This window comes from Mobula hypostoma, chromosome 4, assembly GCF_963921235.1.
Source record: "Mobula hypostoma chromosome 4, sMobHyp1.1, whole genome shotgun sequence".
NCBI lineage: Eukaryota > Metazoa > Chordata > Chondrichthyes > Myliobatiformes > Myliobatidae > Mobula > Mobula hypostoma.
The window spans coordinates 45188232-45209866 of record NC_086100.1 but is presented as its reverse complement, the minus strand read 5'-3'; positions in this window follow the sequence as shown (position 1 = coordinate 45209866).

Below are 21635 nucleotides of genomic sequence, written 5' to 3'. Positions count from 1 at the left end.
TGATTCTTCCTGTGGCTAGGACCTTTGCTGCTATCAGCTTTTACTTTTTAATCCTTAGTTGGACATGCTGGTAAAACTTTCAAGAGAGTGAACCTTGCAAAGCATCTGGTTCTGATGGTGTAGCTGGTAGGGCACTAAGACCTTGTGTCAACCAACTGGGAGAAGTGTTCAAGAACACCTTCAGTCTCTCAGGTTCCCATCTGCTTCAAAAGGGTGACTGACAATCATACCAGTTCCTAAGAAGAGCAGGGTGAGCAGCCTCTGTGACTATCACCTAGTCACATTCACACCTAGTATGATGAAATGGTTTGACATGATAGTCATAGACAGAATTAGCTCCCACCTAAGCAAGGACCTGGATCTGCTGCAATTTGCATATTGCCACAATAGGTCTACGATAGATATAATCTCACTGGCTCTCCACTCAGCCTTGAATCATCTGGACTGTATCAATCCCTATGTCAGGCTGCTGTTTATTAATTACAGCTCAGCATTCAATACAATCATACACTCAGTTCTAGCAAACAAGCTCCAAAACCCAGGCCTCTGTACCTCCCTCTGCAACTGAATTCTTGACTTCTTTGAGACCACTGTCCGTTCGGATTGGTAATAACACCTCCTCCTCACTGACAATCAACACTAACTCTCCTCAAGGATACATGCTTCGCCCACTATCTCTACACCCATGATTGTGTGACTAAGTACAGTCAAGTAGCATGTATAAATTTGCCAAAGACACAAATATTGTTTGCAGAATTTCAGATGGTCACGAGGAAGCATATAGGAGTGAGATAGATCTTCTGGTGGAATGAGATAGATCAGCTTGTTGAATGGTGTTTCAACAACAACCTTGCACTAAATCTCAGTAAAACTAAAGAATTAATTGTGGACCTCAGGAAGGAATGGGAGGGGGAAGGTCGACTCAGACCATGAGAGGCCTACATTGGGCATTTTCATGCCTTACAAGGTGTAGGTTGAAAGTCTGTGTGGGGCGCCATTCCTTGCACAGACTAGAGTAATATGTGATTAAGTGGCCTTGCTCAAGGACACAAACACGCTGCCACAGGTGAGGCTCAAACTAGCATCCTTCAGATCACTAGGCGAATGCCTTAACCACTTGGCCACCTGCCCAAACAGAAAGGAAAAGTCAAAGGAACACACACCAGTCCTCATCAAGGGATCAGCAGTTTCAAGTTCTTGGGTGTCAACATTTCTGTGATCTATCCTCGGCCCAACATATTGATGCAATTACAAAGAAGGCACAACAATGGCTATATTTCATTAAGAGTTGAGGAGACTTGGTATGTCACCAAAGACTCGCAAATTTCAACAGATGTACCGTGGAGAGCATTCTAACTAGTTGTATTGCCGTCTGATAGAGAGGGGCCACTGCACAGGATCAAAAACATCTGCAGAAAATTATAAGCTCAGCCAGCTCCATCATGGACACTAACCTCCTTAGCTGAGGACATTTTTGAAAGGCTATGCCTCAAAAATGCGGCATCCATCATTAAGGACCCCCATCAAACAGGGCATGCCCTATTCTCATTGTTACCATAAAGATGGAGGTACAGGTGTCTGAAGATACACACTCAATGTTTCAGGAGCAGCTTCTTTCCTTCTGCTATCAGGTTTCTGAATGGACTATGAACCCATGAACACTACCTCAGTATTTTTCCCCACTATCTTTTTGCACTACCTACTTAATTTTATATATGTACCTATGAGCGTATGTATGTATATAACCCTCTCACCGAGCTCACTCGGCTCGTCAGCTAATTCTGTTAACAGCAACGTGACACAGCAGTGAGAAGGCCACCTTTCAAAAGCAATATACTTCTAGAGTCAGTATGATTTGGGGTTCAAAAAGGAATGTCGTGATGTCCCGATCAAAGAAAACTCGATTTGAATGAATGTTGTGTAAACGCTGCTCATATACAATTATCAGTGAACAGGAAATAATAGATGGTACACCAAATAAGATAATAAAGAAAGTATATTTACCAATTCCAGCAATATCAAACAGTTATTAAAAGAAAGAAAGAAAGAAAAAAAAAGAGAAAAGAAAAAAATACAAGGGCCCATTACAGTTAGACCAGTCTAAATGTGTACATGTCTGTTGGAGCTCATCGCTTCCAAAAGTTGGATATAACTGTTACTCACAGCGCCAAACCAAAAGTCTGCATGAAAATATCCACCATAGTCCGACTTCCCTCGAAGTCCATCTCGAATCAACTGCCTCTCTCTAAGGAGTATGGCCCTTGGAGCAACTCATCTGTGCAAAGGACTTCTTGGAATGAGGACTCTCATTCCAATGGCATTCGCTGGCAACTTCCTTTCTTTCCTACACCACAGCTCCCACCAAAAGACCCCAAACTAGACCACTGTCCATTAAAAATCTCTCTTTTCCCTGCCTGCTCTCTCTAAAACCTTCTCCCAATCCCACCATCCTGAATAATGGCTGTTACAACATTTCTAAGCTGAACAACAGTTCTTCTTACCTTTAGCCGAAACCAAAACATTCTATCAGCAGGACGCACTGCTTTTGCAGAAAACTGGTAAAGTGAAATACCTGCAGAATAACAGTAGAAATCCTAACCAGGACATTGCATATATATTTCTTATTGCAATTTATAGTTTTTCATTATTATGTATTACGATGTACTGCCACAAAACAACAAATTTCACAACATATACCAGTGATATTAAACCTGATTCTGATTCTGAATACAGTGCATGTATACCAAAGTCACTTGGAAGTACCTTCATAAATTAAAACACACTTCTTTCAATTGGTTGGTGCATGATAACAAGAAAATATATAATGTGCAGATTAGGGAATGGTACAAATTGGCCATTATCCACACCATCCATATGCAGGCAGTGCTGGAGGAAAGCTATTTATCCCTTCCTTTGAGTTTGGACTACAGTTTGCTCCATCTGAATACTAGGAAGTCTCAAAACATTATTATTTAATACAATTGTCATGTCATACTCTCGACCCATTCTTCAGCAGCATTTCAACCTGAACAAGATGGCATAGAAAAATCACAATCCAATTCCACTTACTATTGTAATAACAAGCTATCACAAAGGTTATCAACTATAGAACACAGTGGGTCAGACAGCATCGATGGACAGCAGCATGGCTTCAAGTGGACAAGGCCTGGGAAATGAATATTCAAGGATATACGTCCTATCGAAAGGACAGACTGATGGGCAGAGGGGGTGGGGTGGCTCTGTTGGTGAGGAATGATATTCAGTTCCTTGCGAAGGGGGACATAGAATCAGGAGACATAGAGTCAGTATGGATAGAACTGAGAAATTCTAAGGGTAGAAAGACCCTAATGGGAGTTATGTACAGACCCCCAACCAGTAGTCTGGATGTAGGGTATAAGTTGAATCAAGAGTTAAAATTGACATGTTGCAAAGGTAATGCTACAGTTGTTATGGGGGGGGCTTCAACATGCAGGTAGACTGGAGGAATCAGGTTGGTACTGGACCCCAAGAAAGGGAGTTTGTGGAGTCCCTCCGAGATGGATTCTTAGAACAGCTTGTACTGGAGCCTACCAGAGAGAACGCAAATCTAGATTTAGTGTTGTGCAATGAACCGGATTTGATCAGGGACCTCGAGGTAAAGGAGCCATTAGGAGGTAGGGACCATAATATGATAAATTTTAATCTACAATTTGAGAGGGAGAAGGGAAACTCAGAAGTGTCAGTATTACAGTTGAACAAAGGGAACTATAGTGCTATGAGGGAGGAGCTGGCCAAAATTCAATGGAACAATACCCTAGCAGGGATGACAGTGGAACAGCAATGGCAAGTGTTTCTGGGAATAATGCAGAAGGTGCAGGATCAGTTCCTTCCAAAGAGGAAGAAAGATCCTAAGGGGAGTAAGGGGAGGCCATGGCTGACAAGGGAAGTAATGGACAGTATAAAAATAAAAGAGAAGAAGTATAACATAGCAAAGACTAGTGGGAAGCCGGAGGATTGGGAAACCTTTTAAAGAGCAACAGAAGGTAACTAAAAAGGCAATACGCAGAGAAGAAATGAGGTACGAAGGTAAACTAGCCAAGAATATAAAGGAGGATAGTAAAAGCTTCTTTAGGTATGTGAAAAGGAAAAAAATAGATAAGAGCAAAATTGGGCCCTTGAAGACAGAAGCAGGTGAATTTATTATTGGGAACAAGGAAATGGCAGACGAGTTGAACGGGTACTTTGGATTTGTCTTCACTAGGGAAGACACAAACAATCTCCCAGATGTAATAGTGGCCAAAGGACCTAGGGTAATGGATGAATTGAAGGAAATTTATATTAGACAGGAAATGGTGTTGGATAGGCTGTTGGGTCTGAAGGCTGATAAGTCCCCAGGACCTGATGGTCTGCATCCCAGGGTACTTAAGGAGGTGGCTTTAGAAATCGTGGACACATTGATAATCATTTTCCAATGTTCGATCAGTTCCTGTGGATTGGAGGGTGGCTAATGTTGTCCCACTCTTCAAGAAGGGAGGAAGAGAGAAAACAGGGAATTATAGAACGGTTAGCCTGACGTCAGTGGTGGGAAAGATGCTGGAGTCAATTATAAAAGATGAAATTACGACACATCTGGATGGTAGTAACAGGATTGGCCCGAGTCAGCATGGATTTATGAAGGGGAAATCGTGCTTGACTAATCTTCTGGAATTTTTTGAGGATGTAACTCTGAAAATGGACAAGGGAGAGCCAATGGATGTAGTGTACCTGGACTTTCAGAAAGCCTTTGATAAAGTCCCACATAGGAGATTAGTGGGCAAAATTAGGGCACATGGTATTGGGGGCAGAGTACTGACATGGATTGAAAATTGGCTGGCTGACAGAAAACAAAGAGTAGCGGGTCCCTTTCAGAATGGCAGGTGGTGACCAGTGGGGTACCGCAGGGTTCAGTGCTGGGACCGCAGCTGTTTACAATATATATTAATGATTTAGGTGAGCGAATTAAAAGTAACATTAGCAAATTTGCTGATGACACAAAGCTGGGTGGCAGTGTGAAATGTGAGGAGGATGTCATGAGAACGCAAGGTGACTTGGACAGGCTAGGTGAGTGGGCAGATGCATGGCAGATGCAGTTTAATGTGGATAAATGTGAAGTTATCCACTTTGGTGGTAAGAACGGGAAGGCAGATTATTATCTAAATGGAGTCAAGTTAGGAAAAGAGGAAGCACAACGAGAATTAAGTGTTCTTGTACATCAGTCACTGAAAGCAAGCATGCAAGTACAGCAGGCGGTGAAGAAAGCTAATGGCATGCTGGCCTTCATAACAAGGGAAGTTGAGTATAAGAGCAAAGAGGTCCTTCTGCAGCTGTACAGGGCACTGGTGAGACCACACCTGGAGTACTGTGTGCAGTTTTGGTCTCCAAATTTGAGGAAGGACATTCTTGCTATTGAGAGAGTGCAGCGTAGGTTCTCAAGGTTAATTCCCGGGATGGCGGGACTGTCATATGTCGAAAGGTTGGACGACTGGGCTTGTATACTCTGGAATTTAGAAGGCTGAGAGGGGATCTTATTGAAACATATAAGATTATTAAGGGATTGGACACACTGCAGACAGGAAGCATGTTCCCGCTGATGGGTGAGTCCAGAACCAGAGGCCACAGTTTAAGAATTAGGGGTAGGCCATTTAGAACAGAGTTGAGGAAAAACTTTTCCGCCCAGAGAGTGGCGGATATATGGAATGCTCTGCCCCAGACGGCTGTGGAGGCCAAGCCTTGGGGTGCTTTCAAAAAAGAGATGGTTAGAGATCTTAAAGATAGCGGAATCAAAGGTTATGGGGATAAGGCAGGAACTGGATACTGATTGTGGATGATCAGCCATGATCACAGTGAATAGCGGTGCTGGCTCGAAGGGCCAAATGGCCTACTCCTGCACCTATTGTCTATTGTCTATTGAGAGAAATGGACATTCGACATTTTAGTTCAAGATCCATCATTCATTTCCTTCCATATGCCTGTCATGTGGAGCTTCGAGCATTTTGTGTCTTGCTCCATGTTCCATATCTGCAGTCACTTGTGTCTCATCTTGTCGGTTGTTAACCCCACCTCAGCCATTTGATAGCAATACTCGAACAAAACTTTTCCATGGAGGGCTTCCAGACCGTTCGGGCTGACCGGAAGTGCACTGACAGCGGTAAGCGTAAAGGAGTTGGGGGCTTACCGTTCTGGTTAACAATGGATGGTTCAATCCTGGTCATATTATGATCAAGGAATGTGTTTATAGACCTGATATTGAACTTCTTGCTGTTGGACTCAGGCCTTATTCCACCGAGATACAACACTGAGTGTCACGGGGGGTTGTTCCTGTCTGTGGCCATCGAACTTTGCAGCTCCTCCCGTGGAGGTTCAGACACCCTGAGCCAATAGGCTGATCCTAGACTTATTTCCATCTGGTATCGTTTGCATATTGTTGTTTGATTGTTTGTGGTTTTTGTATTGCTATATTTATGCTCTATTCTTGGTTGGTGCAGCTGTAACGAAACCCAATTTCCCTCTGGATCAATAAAGTATATCTATCTATCTATCTATTTATACTTCTGGAACTTCCAAACTCGACTATCCTGTCATTCATCTTCGTAAATGTGAGTGAATGGATATCTCTTACTGTTTCTTTTTAATATGTCTCAAAATGAGTCTCATTCATACATCTGTGCTCTTGCTGATCTAAGTTAGTTTTCTAAACTCTAGGACCTTTTAGTTCACAATTTGCACCTCTGATTTAGGTCAACCTAAAGGCTGACTTCTGTAGTATTTTCCAGGATAACTCCACTCTTTCCTAACCCTCCACATTTCCGTCTCCAGTATCTTGTACCTCCAGTATCTAATATGTCCACTTACATTTCACTCCATGTATGGGCTATGACCCCATGAAATACCTTCGGATGATTTTCCGGTGGAAACAGGTTTTCAAAGTTAGTTATTGAAAAATGGTAGATTATGTTATAAAATTAAAATGATATACACTTTCTGCTTTCGCAGATTAACTGCTTTTGTTCCAACAAATTGATCTGTATGAAATGAAGGAAGATTTCTGGCATCTCACCAGGCAGTGCTCTAAGATAAGGGGAAATAATTTTTTTAAAGACGGGGGATATTTTTCTGCTAGCAATATTGACATTGTAATGTAAGTAAATTTGAAAATAATGATCTTTGTTAAGATGGACAGCAAGGAAGGCTTTCAAAGCTTGCAGAGGGGTCTGGACCAACTGGAAAAATTGGCCAGAAAATGGCAAATGAAAGTTAATGCAGACAAGTGTGAGGTGTTGCATTTTGGAAGGACAGATCAAGGTAGGACATACACAGTAAATGGTAAGGCACTGAGGAGTGCAGAGGAACAAAGAGATCTGGGATTTCAGATACGTAATTCCCTGAAAGTGGCGTCACAGATAGACAGGGTTGTAAAGAAGGCTTTTGGCATCCTGGCATTCATAAATCAAAGTATTGAGTATAGGAGTTGGGATGTTATGGGGAGGTTGTATAAGACATTGGTGAGGCCAGATTTGCAGTATTGTGTACAGTTCTGGTTACCCAACTATAAGAAGGATATCAGTAAGATTGAAAGAGTGCAGAGAAGATTTACTAGGATGTTGCTGGGTCTTCAGGAGTTGAGTTACAGGGAAAGATTGAACAGGTTAGGATGATTCCTTGGAGCGTAGAAGAATGAGGGGAGATTTGATAGAGGTTTACAAAATTATGAGGGGTATAGACAGAGTAAATGTGAATAGCCTCTTTCCACTTAGATTAGGAGAGATAAGTTCGAGAGGACATGGCTTTAGGGTGAAAGGGGAAAGGTTTAGGGGGAACATTAGGGGCAACTTCACTCAGAGAGTGGTGGGAGTGTGGAACGAGCTGCCATCTGACGTGGTAAGTGCAGGCTCACTCTTAAGTTTTAAGAGTAAATTGGATAGATACATGGATGGGAGAGGTCTGGAGGGTTATGGACTGGATGCAGGTCAATGGGACTAGCGGAATAATGTTTCGGCACAGATGAGAAGGGCCAAATGGCCTGTTTTTCTGTGTTGTAGTGTTCTATGGTTCTATGGAGGAAAGCATAAAGGTGATGAATGGAAGGATACATTTTCAATTATGTAACAGCAAAGAGATGTACTCACATTTAACAGAGAAACAAACATCGGTAGGATGTATCTGATCTTTTGCTCAGCACTAAAAATATTTCAAAATTCAAATCTGAGGAGCAGATTCTACTTTACAAGAAACAGGAGTTAGTGAAGGACATAAGTTTGATAGAATCAATTGTCTGATAATTGAAATATATTTGACATAAGTTTGTTCGCAAACCAAACACTTGTCAAAGTCAACTTTGAAAATGTGGTGTGCTCTAACTAGGGATCAGTCTTTTTCCCTGAATTTGTAGAGAAAACTGTACTTCCTGTATTGTTCATGCTATTCTGCTTGTGAAGAGTGCTTACATGGTGCTGTTTAATTGATTTCTTGCCGTATAGGGAACCTTATTCTTCAGTTATAAAACCTCCTGTTGAAACATATGCAATATATTGAAATGAATGTCTCTGAAGAAACTGAATAAATAAAATTTGCTTTCGTATTGCATTATTTTTAGATATGCTGGTGATTAACTGTCATAAACTCACCGCGTTAATGCAGTGATATCATCTTCTTGTAACAGCTGCAATGCTCACATGGGAACAAATGGAAATGATCACAATCTGATTAGGAATGCAAAATTTGACAGAAAAAATGCACCTTGCATAAAGATCAAGCAACAGTGATATACACAGCAGAACTTATTTAATACAATATGGGGATTAACAAACCGTCAGTCATTGAACATAATAAAGTTGGCGAACAATGTTCCACATTAGATACACACATGTATAAAATTTATAGGCTAACGTATTAATGTTGAATGGAAAAGTAAGCAGTGTAATGTCCTAATATGATTGTACAAATGAAACTAGTTAATTAAAATGCACCATTGAAAAGGAAATTCTATCACTTAACAGGGAAGCTGACATTATTACCCATTAAATAAACTCAATTTGCTTGATATAAATGACCAGTGTTTTATTGCAGCATAAAGATGTGCCTTTGACATTTTAGTAAGTACTCTTCAATGGAGAATGGTTTCTCAGGCACTTAGTTGCAATGCATTAAACTGAGATTTGTACATTCTCTTCAGTGGCTCTGCTCAGAGTTTCCAGAAATCTTTGAAGCAACCATGAAGCACGTTTTGTGCTTTTTCAGTGGGAAAAATCCTTGCATCATGTTTTGGGTGAAGACGTGACCATGGGAATTTAGAAATTGTTTGCTCTCGCAATATATTTGCTTTTCAGTTGAATAGTGCCAAACCATACCATCAACCAGCACACATGAATTTCTTTGATTCCTGCCGAAAACATGTGGCATAGATTTTTACCAATTATTGAAGTACACACAAATACACATTTGAAATCTCAATGAGAAGCAGTAGGTTCTGATGCTGCGATACAAATGAAAACAGCATTTTGTAACGGAAGGGGGGTGTTAGGGATGTAATGGAAATCAGAGAGTTAGGAATTGTTCAAGAGGAAGGATGGGGGCATTCTAACTCAAAGCTGGGCTGGCTTGCAAGGAAAGTTGCTGAATTAGGTTCTGGGGAATATCAATTTACCAATTCCAAAAGAAGGCTGGCAAATACACAGACATGTAAGCTGATTCTGCAGGCAGTAGGTGAAAGAGAGGGTGATATAGAATGTTTTCAAATCTATGCAGGGCAAACTCAAATTAGTGTGGGTTGTGAACTTCCTTTACATTACTTATTGTCTTATTGATAGGACCAGAAAAGCTCATAGAAGTTTTCTTTAATCATCAATCATGTTGGCAAGTCTGGCACATGAAGTAACATCATTTCCATATAAATCTTATCTCAATGTGAGGCAGAAATTCGGAAAAATGGGAATGAATAGGCAAGTCCTCAGGATAGAGGGACTATTTATATTGAGTGCCAGAACCCATTAAACTCTTCTCTGGTCTCCTTCAGCACGTGGGATACTCCAGCCCATAACTATTCTGAAAGTTTATAATACCTGTACACGGAATACTGATGATATTTTACATAATGGCATTGACACACTCATGCCCATCTCTGCCTTGTAACAAATCCCCCAAAACGCATCTCCCATGCTGTCCCAATGAACTCATGTATGCCCGTCTCCCAATATTACACACATAACCATGATGTTACACACACAAAAAATGCTGGTGAACGCAGCAGGCCAGGCAGCATCTATAGGAAGACGTACAGTCAACATTTCGGGCCGAGACCCTTTGTCAGGACTAACTGAAAGAAGGGATAGTAAGAGATTTGAAAGTGACAGGGGGAGGAGGAGATCTGAAATGATAGGAGAAGACAGGAGAGGGAGGGATGGAGCTTAGAGCTGGAAAGTTGATTGGCAAAAGGCATACGAAGCTGGAGAAGGGAGAGGATCATGGGACAGGAGGCCTAGGGAGAAAGAAAGGAGGAGGGGAACCCAGAGGATGGCCAAGGAGTTATAGTGAGAGGGACAGAGTGAGAAAAAAGAAAGAGGGAGAAAAAAGGGGAAAGAAATAATAAATAAATAAACAAACAAAAAAACTAACAAATGAGGGATGGGGTACGAAGGGGAGGTGGGTCATTAAAGGAAATTAGAGAAATCAATGTTCATGCCACCAGGTTGGAGGCTACCCAGACGGAATATAAGGTGTTGTTCCTCCAACCTGAGTGTGGCTTCATCTTGACAGTAGAGGAGGCCATGGATAAACATTACAGAATGGGAATGGGATGTGGAATTAAAATGCGTGGCCACTGGGAGATCCTGCTTTCTCTGGCGGACAGAGCGTAAGTGTTCAGCGAAACCATCTCCCAGCCTGTGTCGGGTCTTGCCAATATATAAAAGGCCGCATCGGGAGCACTGGACGCAATATATCACCCCAGCCTACTCACAGGTAAGCAGGGTCTCCCAGTGGCCAGACCATTTCGCTGAACACCTACGCTCTGTCCGCCAGAGAAAGCAGGATCTCCCAGTGGCCACACATTTTAATTCCACGTCCCATTCCCATTCTGATATGTCTATCCACGGCCTCCTCTACTGTCAAGATGAAGCCACGCTCAGGTTGGAGGAACAACACCTTATGTTCCGTCTGGGTAGCCTCCAACCTGATGGCATGAACATTGACTTCTTTAACTTCTATTAATGCTCCACCTCCCCTTTGTACCCATCCCTTATTTATTTATTATTATTTTCCCCCTTTTTTTCTCTCTCTCTTTTTTCTTCCTCTGTCCCTCTCACTATAACTCCTTGCCCATCCTCTGGGCTCCCCTCCCCCTTTCTTTTTCCTTCGGCCTCCCGTTCCATGATCCTCTCCCTTCGCCAGGGTAGGGATGTTCTTGGGGCCTCCTCCTGTCACTTGATAATTGTCAGTCTGGATCTTCAGTGTTTTGGTCTGCTTGGCTGCTTCTGAGATCAACTAGTTCTGTCTATTGCAAACTTTCTTTTTGCTTTTTAGCATGCATGCAGTCCCGTGTGCAGTTTGGAACTTCATTTTTATTTTGAGTATGAAAATATTTTCCAAGGTCAAATTCCACTTATTCCTTCCACTTTGCATGCAGTGATTTTACAAAAATTCTGTAAGAGACACTCCAGTAAAAAAGCTTATTTAAGTTGTGCAGAAGTTTTTGTTGAAAGTGAAATGTAGAGAATAAAGACAACAGCCATTTGAAGAGGCAGTACCAAGTGTTGGCATCATGTGTGTTGTCAGACCCATCAACATGAAACAAAGACTATAACTGTTAGCAGTGGTTATGGGAACAGCAGCATACAGTGAGTGCACTGCAAGGTCGACAGCCCAGGAAAGATGAAGTGGTTGTTCCACCACTAATGACATTTTATTTGAACTTGCCTTTCTAAAACTCCAGACGTATATACCACTTATGTTTGATATTGCTCCCAGTTTTATGTCAAATTGTACCATAATCTACCAAATCCATAACTTACTACATCTGCAGCTACTGTCTGTTTCAAGGAAAGCTTGAAATGGTTTGTTTTCCAAAAGCCATATGATGTGCATTATTGAAAAGCCAGTAGTCAACATGTCATGTCCCTGTTAAATAAATATAATGCTCGTTTCATAAAACACTACCATGTTCTCTAAAGAAATTCCATTCATTCAGATTGCATGTTGGTGTAAAATTAGTCTCTTTTTCTCCACAGATATACATAGAACAGTACTGCAAAGCATAGGCCCTTTGTGAGAGATATCTGACACAATATCTTACTAAAAAAAACTCAAAAAATATTGTGACATTTGACACAAAAATACTGACCATACACAGACAACACGCACAAATTGTTGGAAAAATTCAGCAAGCCAGAAAGCTTCTTTGGAAAAGTATATATAGGCAACATTTCAGGCCAAAACCCTTCATCAAGTCTAGAAAAAAAAAAGAATGAGAAGTCAGAGCAAGAAGGTGGGAGGCAGAGGAGGAAGAAGTATATGGTGGGGATGATAAGTGAAATCGGAGAGGAGGAGGGTGAAGCAAAGAGCTGCGAAGCTGTTTGGTGAAGGGGATAAAAGCTGGAAAAGGGATTTGGCTTGATGAATTATAAACAGTGATATCCAATAACTTAATTGATAGCAGAGTTAGAAATGAAATCTGAGAGTGGCTCTTTTGTACTGTTTCAGAAAGTAATTTCAAAGTTTGGTGGCAGTCTGATTGTCACTACAGTGTTAAAATGTTTCAACAATGATTATGGAGGCATAATATACACGAGGTCCATTAGTTACAACAAGAAACAAGGGTTAGTGTGTGCCTGAGCAAGGTAAAAGGGAGAAGTTGCTTTCCATTCTACGAGGGTTCATTGATAAGGTTGTGGCCTAAGGTAGAAGGCTGCAATTTTAGAAAACCTAGCACATTTATTTTTCCTACATTTACACACTTAGTCCGGCGGTTGTGGAGCATACGGATCCCTTCTTTGTAGAGATCAGCATCTTGGACCTCCAGCAGTGTTCGACAGTGGGAGTGATTGATAAGTTTGTGGCCTAAGGTAGAAGGAGATGAGTTATTGTGGTAAACCATGTATATAAGTTGTAACTGGGTTACCTGTCTGGACATGCCTGGACACGCCCCTCTGCTGACTGCTCCTGTGGCTCCTCCTACAGACCCCTGAATAAAGGCAATTGTGTCATTGATCCTTCCACAGTCTAGGACAAACATACAGGATGGACATGGATCCATTTTACTGTTAATAAAAGCCTTTCAGTATTTACTCTACTTCTAGGCTTTTGGATAATTGATAGTGCATCAATTTTATTAACAGTAATTTTAAGGCATGGAACACATCCTGAGACCTAACAAGTCAAGCCTTAACCTGCAAACACCTGAGGCTGGAAACACTTTTGAACTCTGGCTGGCCTGCTTCGAATCATACCTGGAGGAGATTGAAGTGACTGAGTCTGCCGCGAAGCACAGACTTCTCCTCTCCAGGGTCAGTCCACAGGTCTACTCAATGATTAGAGACCAGCCGAGCTATGATGGCACGATGAGCGGCCTCAGAAGACAATGCCTGCAGCCGGTAAACACCGCATATGCGCGACATCGCTTAGCGACATGGCAGCAGCAGCCCGGAGAGCCGAGTGCTGAGTTCATCCGGGCCCTACAGACACTTGTACGGGCCTGCAATTGCTGGGGGCTGATGGCCGAACAGCATGTGGAACTCCTAGTAAGAGACGCCTTCGTCACGGGGACCAGGTCAGTGTATGTGCACCAGTAGCTGCTGGAACACACCGATCTTACCTTACGTTCGGCGATTGAGCTGGCCGACATGCTGGAGGCCGCTCTGCACAACACTGACGCTCTCCAGGCACATGATCTCCCGACGGCCTCGTGGACGCCACAGACCCTGCAACCCGCCGGCGTATCGACCATGGCTGCTGCCAGTCGCGAGTCCGCGAAGTGCTACTTCTGCGGACTGGAGAAGCACCCCCGGAAACGCTGCCCAGCCTGAGAAGCTACCTGCTCCAGCTGCGGAAAGAAGGGCCACTTCGCCAAGGCCTGTAAGTCCAAACCGCGAGCGGGATCAAGCAGCGCCACATGCAAGGCATGGGGTTCGCCATTTTGGACAGCGCCACCTTGCACCACCTACGACCCACGGGTGCTCACCAGGCACCCCACCGCACTGGACCAAGACAGCGACTCAACTTTGGCCTCCGTGACTCTCGACCAAAGCGCTCCCCACCAGCTTGCAAGGTCAATGATGGACATCCTGGTGGAGGGGCGCAGGACAAGCTGCCTGTTTGACACAGGCAGGACGGAGAGTTTTATCCACCCGGACACGGTGCAGCATTGCGGCCGGTAAGTCAGAGGGTCACCATGGCTTCCGGGTCGCATGCAGCAGAGATCCGGGGGGGGGTTGTGTAGCGACGCTAGTGGTGCAGGGCACAGAATATCGAGACTTTACATTACTGGTTATGCCTCAACTGTGTGCCCCTGTGCTATTGGGGCTCGAATTCCAGAGCCACCTGAAAAGTGTGACAATGAAGTATGATGGGCCCGTCCCACCAATTACTGTCATAAATCCCCTGTTTTGTAGAGATATGTCACGTACCCCACTACTGACCACCCCCACACACTGACCCGCACATCCCACCCAACATCATGCCAACTGCCACACTACCGACACCACTTGCGGCCTCTCCATCCTCAGGATCCCTCCCCCACCGCTGTTCGTCAACCTGACCCCCGACTGTAAACCTGTGGCAACTAAAAGCAGGAGGTACAGCTCCGGGGACAGAGCTTTCATTAAGTCGGAGGTGCAGCGGCTGCTCAGGGAGGGGGTCATTGAGGCAAGCACAAGTCCTTGGAGGGCGCAGGTGGTGGTTGTTCAGAACGGGGAGAAGAATAGGATGGTCGTGGACTATAGCCAGACCATCAATAGGTTCACGCAGCTCGACGCGTACCCTCTACCCCATATCGCAGATATGGTCAATCAGATAGCACAGTACAAAGTGTACTCGACCATAGACCTAAAATCCGCTTACCATCAGCTCCCCATCCTCCGGGAGGACCGCCTTCCAGGCGGACGGCAGGCTTTATCACTTCCTGCGTGTCCCCTTCAGTGTCACGAATGGTGTACCTGTCTTCCAGAGGGCAATGGACTGGATGGTGGACTAGTGCCAACTGAAGGCCACGTTCCCATATCTGGATAACATCACCATCTGCGGTCACACCGATAGGATCACGATAACAACCTCCGAAAATTTCTCCAAGCGGCCAAAGCTTTCAATCTCACCTATAACAAGGACAAGTGTGTATTCGGGACCACCCAACTTGCTATCCTTGGGTGTGTCGTGGAGAATGGAGTCATTGGCCCTGACCCCGACCATATGCACTCCCTGTTGGAACTCCCTCTTCCCAATACCCTCAGAGCCCTCAAAAGGTGCCTGGGCTTCTTTTCATATTACGCCCAATGGGTCTCTAACTACACAGACAAGGCCCGCCCCCTGGTCAAGTCCACCACATTCCCCTCTCAGCCGAGGCCCGCGGGGCCTTCAGCCACATAAAAGGAGACATTGCCAAAGCAGCAATGCATGCGGTGGATGAGGCCATTTCTTTCCAAGTAGAGAGTGACGCCTCCGACTTTGCGCTGGCTGCTACCCTCAACCAGGCAGGATGACCGGTGGCGTTCTCCCATACCCTTCAAGGCCCTGAAATTCGGCACTCCACAGTGGAGAGAGAGGCCCAGGCCATAGTGGAAGCTATTAGGCACTGGAGGCACTATCTCGCCAGCAAAAAGTTCACCCTGCTGACTGACCAGCGCTCAGTCGCATTCATGTTTAATAATCAGCAGTGGAGCAAAATCAAAAAGATAAAATTCTGAGGTGGAGAATTGAACTCTCCATCTACAACTATGACATCATGTACAGGCCTGGGAAGCTCAATGAGCCCTCTGATGCCCTATCCTGGGGAACGTGCGCCAGCGCGCAGATCGACCAACTATACGCCCTACATGCAGATCTTTACCACCTGGGGGTCACCCGGCTTTTCCACTTTGTGAAAGTCCGGAACCTGCCTTACTCCCTTGAGGAGATCAGGACGATGACCAGGGACTGCCAAGTCTGCACAGCGTGCAAACTGCACTTCACTTCTACAGACCCGAATAGGCACAACTAATCAAGGCCACCCGCCCCTTTGAGTGACTGAGTGTCGACTTTAAGGGCCCCCTTCCCTCCACCGACTGCAATGTGTACCTTATTATATTGGAAAAATGCAAATCCGCACATTGTATTTTCTATAGTATTACAGTATTTACTCAAATGTATTACAGTATTTACTCAAATGCACACATTGTATTTTCTACAATATTTACTATGTAACCACTGTTAGCTCATTAGAAGATATTCACTATGTAGCCATGACTTTTGACCTATTTACTAGTAATTCATGAAGAGAACTAGAATGAAATCAAGTAGAAAGGTGGTGAAATATGTGGCAGTATGTCAACACAAGACTAATTAAGAAATAACTGTGGTTAGGGATGAGAAGACATATGGTCTAAAAATGTAAACTAGGACATAATTAAGTTAGGAAGTAAAACAATAGTGGAAAGTCAAGAGCGGATATATTGATGATATGTAATCACAGGCCGATTGGATATGATAATGCAGCTAAGATAGGAGAATTGCTATAAAAAAATGCTATGTACAAGGTTCGACGGGCAGTCAGCGACTAACTTTCTGATTGTTTCAGCTTTGATTTCCAAATTAAAGTTTAAAACGTCTTGAAGGATTTTCTGCGTCTCCTTGTCATTTGTGAGAAACGAGAAACCACGACACTTAACGTAATGGATGAGTACTCGCGGTTCCCCTTCGCCATCCCCTGCCCCGACACCACTACCACGTCAGTTATAAAAGCCCTGCGCAAGCTCTTCACTCTGTTCGGATACCCATGCTATATCCACAGTGACAGAGGGTCCTCGTTTATGAGTGACGAGCTGCGCCAATCCCTGCTGGCTAGGGTAATTGCAACTAGTAGGACCACGAGCTATAATCCCCGGGAGAATGCCACGGTGTGGAAGGCTACACTCTTAGCCTTCAGGTCAAAGGGACTGCCGGTCTCCCGCTGGCAGGAGGTCCTTCCCGAGGCCTTTCACTCCATCCGTTCCCTGTTATGCACATCCACCAATGCCACCCCTCATGAGCGACTCTTCTGTTTTCCCAGGAAGTCGACCACTGGGACCACCCTACCATCTTGGCTGACGTCCCCGGGGCCAGTGCTGCTCCGGTAACATGCAAGGAACAATAAATATTCCCCGATGGTCGAGAGGGTTCACTTACTTCATGCAAACCCCCAGTATGCCTACGTGGTTTTATCTGATGGGCGGGAGGACACGGTCTCCATCCGTGACCTGGCGCCCGCAGGAGCTCCGAGCTCCTACCCTGAACACTCTGTGGTGACTATTGACCCCGTACCCACCGATGTATGTACCTACGAGACACCGTGCACTCCAAGCCCTACACAGACACCACACGACACTCCCATACCGGGCGCAACGCACACGCACGAGGGATTATCGATGCCTAACGTGCTGGCACCTCAAGTCAGGCCGAAGCCAGCACAACCACCGTCGCCGGTGCAATCACCGCCGGTGCTACGTAGGTCACAGCGACGGACTCGACCGCCTGATAGACTTGACCTGTAAATATACTTCTTGTAAATATTGTCAGTCACTTCACCCCGCGGGACTCTCTTTTTTTTTTAAAAAAGGAGGGGTGAATGTGGTAAACCATGTATATAGGTTGTAACTGGGTTACCTGTCTGGACACGCCTGGACACACCCCTCTGCTGACTGCCCCTGTGGCTCCTCCCACAGACCCCTGAATAAAGGCAATTGTGTCACTAGTCCACCCACAGTCCAGGACAGACATACAGCATGGACGTGGTTCCATTTTATTGTTAATAAAAGCCTTTCAGTATTTACTCTACTTCCAGTCTTTTGGAGTAATTGATAGTGCCTCAGTTACTAAATTCAAACTTTCTGCATTTTTACTCAAAGAGTTGAACTGCACGTGCATGTAACGAGAGCTGTACAATTCATCTCCTTCTGCCTTGGGCCATGAACTTATTAATCATCCCTGCTGTAGACCAGCTGGAGGTCCAAGACACTCTTGTTACATGCATGTACAGTTCAGCTCTTGGAGTGATAATGCAGAAAGTCTGAAATTAAAAACTTATCTCCTTCTACCTTAGGCCACTCACTTATCAATCACCCCTGCTGTGGACCACTTCTACAAAGAAGGGATCCGTATGCTCCACAACCACTGGACTAAGTGTGTACATGTAGGAGGGGACTATGTTGAAAAATAAATCTGCTAGGTTTTCTAAAACTGACTCCTTCTACCTTAGGCCACAAACTTATCAATCAACCCTCGTAGATAGTTATACTTCTTTCTGAGAAAGCTTATTAGTAAATTTATTCAAGTTTGACCAACATCATCACTGGATTGAGTTGGAGATTCTTAATTTTGGAGTTATTTTGCATTAAGAAATAGTTGTGGTATCTCTCAACTGCCTGACAGGCTTGGAAGTGGCTGAAATAAATGTGAAATAAATCTTATGTGATGCAAGAGACATTTGGTCTGACAAAGATAGACAGTCATACTATAGCGCAGGTTTTCTGACAGAGGAATGTAGGAACAGGAGCCTTCTACATTCAATGAACACTGTTAAACAATAGTATGAAGTGAAAGCTGTCTCAGGAGCATTCCACCTCACAGTAAAGACAGTACTGTACCCAAAAGACTCTTCAAATTATATGGAGGGACAGCTGACAACTCAGTTATCATATGACTTACCTTCACTGTGCTGATTTCAGATGACAACTTTCCAACTCAAGAATTTTAAATTGTTTTTGGGAGGTGGGAAAAATTAGTTATGCACATGCTACTCACGTACTCTTAAAGGGCTTAATGACCATTAGGGAGGTTAGTACACATACTGGATAACAAACTAATGTCACGCATAGCCTCAATCCCTTCACTCCGAAATGAAGCACTGTATATCTTTCCATACATTACCTCCCAAATAAAGGTCGGGATACCCATTTAAAAGTCACCTGCATTCTGTCAGAATAGTGTGTAACCAGAAATTGAAACTTAGACACATTGGGCATTTAGGAACAGCAGGACCCTATCTGCACATGCAAATTTCAGCATTACCCTAGCTGTAGGATGTTAGCTGCAAAGTTATATCAAAAGAGGATGGTACGAGTCACACAGATGATATCAATGTTTCTCAGAATGTTCACAGAAGCCATTCACAAACCGACTTGTAAGAGATAATGTTACTGTGGTGGGATTACAGCACCAGTGACCCAAGTTCAATTTTGTCACTTTCTGTAAGGAGATTGTACAGTACATTCTCCCATGAACAATCTGGATTCCCTCCAGGTGCTCCACTTTCCCCTCACAGTCCGAAGGCTTATGCTTTAGAAAGTTAATGGGTGTAATTGGGCAGCACAAGCTTGCTACCATGCTGCATCTCTTAAGCAGAAAGATAAAAGTATAACTGGTTTGCTAGATTTAAAAAGAACACACAGACCTCTCTGGCAGTTCGATAAACCTGACCTTCTCCTTCAACCTTCCCTGGTCTGACGATCAAATCTGTGCCATGCATTAAAATATTAAGCTGAGTGGAACACTTGCTTGGCACCCGCAGCTTGCTGTCAACTAATGAGGCCCCTAAAGGGGCAGATCTTTACATAGGTATGTGAAGGTTGGTGCTGAAACAAATACATTGCCTACGCGCCCATTTTAGGGAACAAGTTTAAAATTACCCCAAATTTACTTGAACTAATGTAAGGAAACCATGTGAATTGAAATGACACCTGCTCTGTCCCATTACAAGACTCCTGTAAATGTTTTAATTTGATATGACACTATTTAAAGTTCACCATTCTCTGAAGATAAACAAGTCAGACAAGTAAAAAAAAAGTCAATCCTATAATTCCATTAAATTGTAGAAATCCTAGGTATATCCTTGATAAAAGTTTGTGTTTGTAGCTCAACATACTCAGCCAATAATACTCTATTAAAGTAGACAGCAAACAGGGCGGGTAAAAAGAAATGACATACACATATTACACTCTGCTTGCTTCTGACATTTTGAGCCTAATCCTGTCATCTTCTCAAATTCTTATTTAAACTAGAATAACATAACAGTTTATTAAAGTCCGACAGACATCTTCAGTTTTCTTAAGAGGGTCATTCTATGGTCACTGCTCAAGGTACGCTTTTGACAGACAAAACAATAAACTTGTATTATTATAGATATCCAAACTTGGTATGTGGCCATTTAAAGAATGGGCATCTTGGTGGATTATTTCTGGCAGAGTACTGATTGGATCTGTTCACTAATATAACATGGAACAAAAGTTTTCATCATAGCATCACAGAATCTCCAGATATCTGCAAAAGTGACAGCCAACGTCGACAGAAGACAAAAGCAAAACTATTGTGGGCATAGTGAAATTAGTAAATGTAAACATGCACCTGTGTGGGCCTCAGCTATGTCTGCCTTTTTATTGACTATGTAAAACAGTCCACGTTCCAAATCTTGCCTGGCAGTACTCCCTAAATTTTCTTCCACTACATTCACAACTGCATTGATGCTGCTTCGTGCACCCATGCTGAACTCATCATTTCATTAAGTTTGCCTCCCACCCTGGCCTTAAGCTCACCTGGTCTATTTCTGACACCTCCCTCTTCTTTCTCAATCTTTCTGTCCCCCATCTCTGGAGACAAGCTGTCAACTGATATCTTTTAAAAACCTACAAAGTCCCACTGCCCCTTCCTACCCTGTCTCCTATAAAAATGCTATTCTGTTTTCTCAGTTCCTTCGTCTCCACCACAACTGTTCCCAGAATGCGGTTTTTCCTTTCCAGGACATCAGAAATGTCCTTCTTCTTTAAAGAATGGGGTTTCCCTTCCTTCCTCAATGATGCTGCCCTCACCGGCATCTCTTCTATTTCTCGAACATCAGCACTCAACCCATCTTCCCGCTACCTTAACAATGATAGAGCTCCTCGTGTCCTTACCTACCACCCCACAAGCCTCTGCATCCAACACTTCATTCTCAGCAACCCCTGCCATCTCTAAAGGGATCCTACCACCAAACATATCTTTACCTCCCCCCTTCTCCACAGAAGCACTTCCTCTGTAATTCCCTTATCCATTCATTCCTCCCCACTAATCTCCTTCTGCACTACAGGTGGCCAAAGTGCCTCACCAGCCCATTCACCTCCATTCATGGGCCCAGACAGTCCTTCCAGGTGAGACAACACTTTGCCTGCGAATCTGCTGGGGTCATCTGATCTATCCAGGACTCCTTTATATTTGTGAGATCTGTCATAAATTGGAAGACCACTTCCTTGAGCATCTCCGTTCCATTCATCAAAAGCAGATTCCAATGGCCAAACATTTCAATTCCCATTCCCATATGTCAGACCATGGCCTCCTCTCGCACAGCAGTGAGGCCCCCCTCAGGGTGGAGGAGCAACACCTTATATTCCATCTAGTTAGCCTCTAACCTGATGGCATTAATATCAATTCCT